This window comes from Panthera leo, chromosome C1 (assembly GCF_018350215.1).
Source record: "Panthera leo isolate Ple1 chromosome C1, P.leo_Ple1_pat1.1, whole genome shotgun sequence".
NCBI lineage: Eukaryota > Metazoa > Chordata > Mammalia > Carnivora > Felidae > Panthera > Panthera leo.
The window spans coordinates 52,672,286-52,677,681 of record NC_056686.1 but is presented as its reverse complement, the minus strand read 5'-3'; the positions used below and the strand labels follow the sequence as shown (position 1 = coordinate 52,677,681).

Sequence of the window (5,396 nt, the reverse complement as noted above, 5' to 3'; positions counted from 1 at the left end):
TAAAAAAATTTTTTTTTGCATTTATTTATTTTTGAGAGACAGAGACAGAGCACGAGCAGGGGAGGGGCAGAGAGAGAAGGAGACACAGAATCTGAAGCAGGCTCCAAACTCTGAGCTCTCAGAGCCCAACATGTTGAGCACAGAGCTCAACATGGAGCTCGAATCCATGAACTGTGAGATCATGATCTGAGCCAAAGTCAGACAGTCAACCTACTGAGCCACCCAGGTGCCCCACAAATACCAAATCTAAGCGAATGATAGTCTAACTACTAAAACCAAAGATAAAGATACAAGTTTTAGAAAAGAAAAATACATGATAATTTTATTTTTCATTACAAAATAAGAGAGCTACCAATTAGCTCCATTACCAATATCAAGAATGAATTAAAATTTTTTTAATGTTTATTTATTTTTGACAAAGAGAGAGAGAGAGAGAGCAAGCGAGCATGAGCAGGAGAGGAGAGAGAGTGGGAGACACAGAACTGGAAGCGGGATCCAGGTTCCGGGCTGTCAGTACAGAGCCAGATGCAGGGCTTGAACTCACAAACTGTGAGATCATGACCTGACCCAAAGTCAGAAGCTTAACCGACTAAGCCACCCAGGTGACCTGAGAATGATTTTTAAAAAAAGGGCATAACTTCAGATTCTACAGACATTAAAATGGTATAATAAAAGAATGCTATAAATAACTTCATGTTAGTAAATTCACCATCTGTCAGGAAATGGACATATTTCTTAAGAATCACCAATTACGAAAACTTACAACTTACAAAAGAAGAAATAAAAAAACATGCAGTGTCCTACATCTATTTAGAAATTGAATACGTAATTTAAAAATTTCCTACAGAGAAAACCTGGGCTCAGATGGCTGTAATAGTGAAATCAATCACACATCTAAGGAATAAATAAAATGCCAGTTTTAGACAAATTATTTCTGACAATAGAGGGAAGGGGAACTTTTTTCCAACCCATTTTATGAGGTCAGTAAATACTGATAGCAAACATTGACAAAGATAGTACCAAAACAGAAAACTAAAGATCAATATCCTTCGTGCAAAACAGATGCAAAAATTCTTAGCAAAAATTAACAAATTCATTCTTGCAACATATAAAGAGTGACACATTATGACCACAAGGGTGCTTCCAGGAATGCAAGGTTGTTTTAACACTTAAAAATTAATTAATGTGGGGCACCTGGGTGGCTTAGTCAGTTTGTGAGATTGAGCTCAGTGTGGAGCCTGCTTGGGATTCTCTCATCCGTCTCTCTCTGTCCCTCCCCTGCTCATACTCTCTCTCTTTAAAAGTAAATACATAAACATTGAAAAATAATCAATTATGGGCACTGGGTAGCTCAGTCAGTTCAGCATCCGACTTTGGCTCAGGTCATGATTTAATGGTTTGTGAGTTCAAGCCCTGCATCAGACTCTGTGCTGACAGCTTGGAGCCTGGAGCCTGCTTCATATTCTGTGTCTCCCTCTTTCTCTGCCCCTCCCCTGCTCGCCCTCTGTCTGTCTCTCTCTCAAAAATAAATAAATTTTTTTTAATTAAAAAAATAATCAATTAATGTGATTCACCACATTAATAATAAAAGAGAAATATATAAATAAAAGAGAAAAATAATATAATCATTTTGATAGTTGCAGAAAAAGCATTTGAAAAAAATTCACCATCTTTTCTTGAGAAGAGTTTCAGCAAAGTGGGACTAGAAGGGAACTTCCTCAATCTAATAAGAATACCTCTGAAAAGCCTATGTCTAACATTCATCCTTAATGAAAGAATGAATCCTTTCCTTCTGAGATTGGACAAGCCCATATGTTCTCACTATTTAAATGTATTGTAGATTTAGATGTAAATGTTAAAACTATAAAGCTCACAGAAGAAAACATAGGAGAATATCTATACACAATTTGTGTAGCCAAAATTTCTTAGCTATGACATTAAGGAAAACTTAAAAAGTGAAAATGTAAGCTATAGAAAGAAAGAAAGCATTCCCAATACATTACCAGCAAATCACTACTGAAAACACACACACACACACACACACACACACACACATTTAAATAGGTTAAAAACCTGCAGAGTCAGTTCATAGAAGAGGATATATATATATATATATATATATATGTATATATATATATGAGATCAATAAATAAATAAAAAGATTCTCAACATCATTAGTCATCAGATAAATGCAAATTACAGCCACAGTTAAATACTACCTCATAATCACTAAAATGTAAAAGATTACAAGACTGATAGCACTAGATGTTGGGAAGGAAACTGTTATGGGTTGGACTGTGTCCCACCAAGAAAGATGTTGAAGTCCTAACCCCTAGTACCTCAGAATGTGACCTTATTTGGAAACAGGATCATTGCAGATGTAACTAGGTATGTGGTGAATCACAACATGGACCCCTAATCCAGTATGACTGCTGTCCTTATAAGAAGATGGCTATTAAAGACAGATACAAAGAGAAAGTCATGTAAAGATGGAGGCAGAGATTAGAGTGACAGAAGCCAAGGAACATCTGGGGCTACCAGTAGCTGGAAGAGAAAAAAAGATCCTCTCCTGAAGCCTTTATGGGGGAGCACAGCCTTCCTAATATCTTGATTTTGGACGTCTAGCCTCTAGAACTGGGAGACAATAGATTCAGTTGTTTTAAGCGACCCAGTTCGTGATACTTTATTGTGGCCACCCTAGGAAATGTATACAGTTATTTTTTTAAGTTTATTTATGTATTTTGAGAAAGAGAGAGAGAGCAAGCAAGCACACACACGGACAATTGGGGGAGGGGCAGAGAGGGAGAGAGAGAGAGAATCCCAAACAGGCTCCACACTGTCAGCACAGAGCCACACATGGGGCCTGAACTCGGGAACTGTGAGATCATGACCTGAGCCAAAATCAAGAGTCAGACGCTTAACTGATTGAGCCACCCTGGCACCTCAGAAATGTGTATAGTGATAAAACAACTGGAACGTCTAGATATTCCATATATTTCTTATTAAGTTAAACATACACTCACTATATGACTCAGTAATTCTGCTCTTAGGGTATATATCTAAAAGAAATGAGGGGTGCCTGGGTGGCTCGGTCGGTTAAGCGTCCGACTTCGGCTCAGGTCATGATCTCAAGGTCCGTGAGTTCGAGCCCCGCGTCGGGCTCTGTGCTGACAGCTCAGAGCCTGGAGCCTGTTTCGGATTCTGTGTCTCCCTCTCTCTCTGCCCCTCCCCTGTTCATGCTCTGTCTCTCTCTGTCTCAAAAATAAATAAACGTCAAAAAAAAAAATTTAAAAAAAAAGAAAAAAAGAAATGAGACTATATGTCCACAGAAAACTTGTACATGAATGTTCATAGCAACTTTCATTATAGTAATCACAAATCAACATATATAGAAGGTCCATGAACGGGAGATTAGATAGAGAATATGGTATATTCATAATATTTAACGCTACTCAGAAACATAAATGAACTGCTCATAAATGCAACAATACAGATGGATCTCAAAAACATGCTTAGTAAAAGATGCCAGACACAATATTGAACATATTGGCTAATTCCATTTATCTGAAAGTCAAGATAAGCAAAATTAAGCTATTATGATAGAAATCAGAACAATGGTTCCTTCTGTAGGTTTACAGAGAAAGGTTCAGGAAGAATGTTCAGATGTGATGGAAATAGTCTATATCATGATTAAGGTGCTGGTTATGTGGATGTAAACATTCATCAAAACTTTTGTCACTCTCTTTTCTGCCTGCTCCCTCTTCTCCCCAAGGGCTGCTCTGGGAGAACCACACTCCCTCAGAGCTCCCAGCTCCTGCTGAGCTAGTGCCTCCATCATCTCTCTTCAGCCACGGTCATGATCACATAACCAGACCTCATCAGCCATGATGAGATGTTCTACAATATCTATAAGATCCGGAAGATGGGCCATGGGCTGTGCCTACAGGTGGAGGGAAAAGGGTGAGTAGGACAGAGGGTAACATTGATGACTTGCTCATTGGGGGAAATGATGGCGCTAAAAACTCTACTGAAAACACAGTAGTCACTGGTGTTCATGTCGTCATGAACCATTACTTGCAGGAAACCAGCTTCACAAAAGAAGCCTATAAGAAGTACCTCAAAGACTACATGAAATCAATCAAAGGCAAACTTGAAGAACAGAGGCCGGAAAGAGTAAAACCTTTTACGACAGGGGCTATGGAACACATTAAGCACATCTTTGCTAATTTCAAAAAAGAAAAAAAAAAAGTACTGGTTCTTCATTGGTCACAACGTGACTCCAGATGGCATGGCTGCTAGGCTGGACTACCATGAGGATGGTGTGACCCTATTTAAGATTTTCTTTAAGGATGGTTTAGAAATGGAAAACAGTTAACAAATTTGGCTGTGACTGTGGCCGCTACCCTTCATCCTCACAACACCTCGCAACTTAGGCAAAGGGGACTGATGCCATCTTGAACCCTTCAGTTATTTTTGACCTTGACTTATTTGGAGCAGAGGCATTGCTTTTAAGAAAAAAACAATGTCATGTAGGTTGTCGAAAAATAAAATGCATTTAAACTCATTTGAGAGAATGCCTCTTAGCTTAATACATATTTAAGTCCATCCTGTGTAGTGTCCTGGAGAAGCTAGTGCCTGGTTGTAGACTACTGCGAGAAAGCGTAAGGCTGCCAGCAGATAACTTCTACAGTGAAAGTTACTTCTGGGACTGGAACCTAAAAAACGAGAACCACAAAATCTTAATTCTGAGTTCAAGTAAAGGGAAAGACCATGCTGGTAGCTGTGCCAACATTTGGAGTGGATTCCTTACACATTTCATCCCCGACAAACGGAAGTAGTTAACTCTGGAAGGGATTACCGAGAGAATAAAAAGAGATGAATAAAGTTGGAAGCAAAATAGCAACAAAACAAATCTCACTCTACACTTAAGATTTTTGTATTTATTGTATATAAATTATATCTCTATAAGAGTAATTATCGAAAAAAACCCTCTCAGTAGAAACATAAAAAGCAAAGTTTGACTTGCCCTTCTGGTTAGAATGGAGAAATACGGGGTGGGTCGAATCTCCTGTCAAGGACGATGAGAAAAGCCAGCTAAAATACAAAAGCCATCAATGTCAAACTTTGGAGAACTGTAGGAGCAATGAAGATTAGAAGGATTAAGATTCCAAAGACAGAAAACCATGGGATCTGAGGGGAGGGTCTGCAGATGCTTTCTCTTTAGGAGTTTTGGCCAGATTTTTGGCAAGCAAGAGGGTGACAAGCCATACTTTGCCCAGAGTGAAGTGGCTGCTGGAGTCAGAGAAACAGCTGAGGTTTTGGGGCTTTCACACGGCTACAGAGACAAAAGTGTAGACTTGATGAGTCTCAATACCAATTTTATGTTCCAGATTTGC

At 38.9% G+C, this 5,396-nt stretch overlaps 1 pseudogene; it reads left to right on the top strand.

Annotated features, from left to right (window-relative positions):
* Nucleotides 1-3,856: 3,856 nt before the first annotated feature.
* LOC122225897 lies at nucleotides 3,857-4,375 on the top strand (annotated as a pseudogene).
* Nucleotides 4,376-5,396: the final 1,021 nt, after the last annotated feature.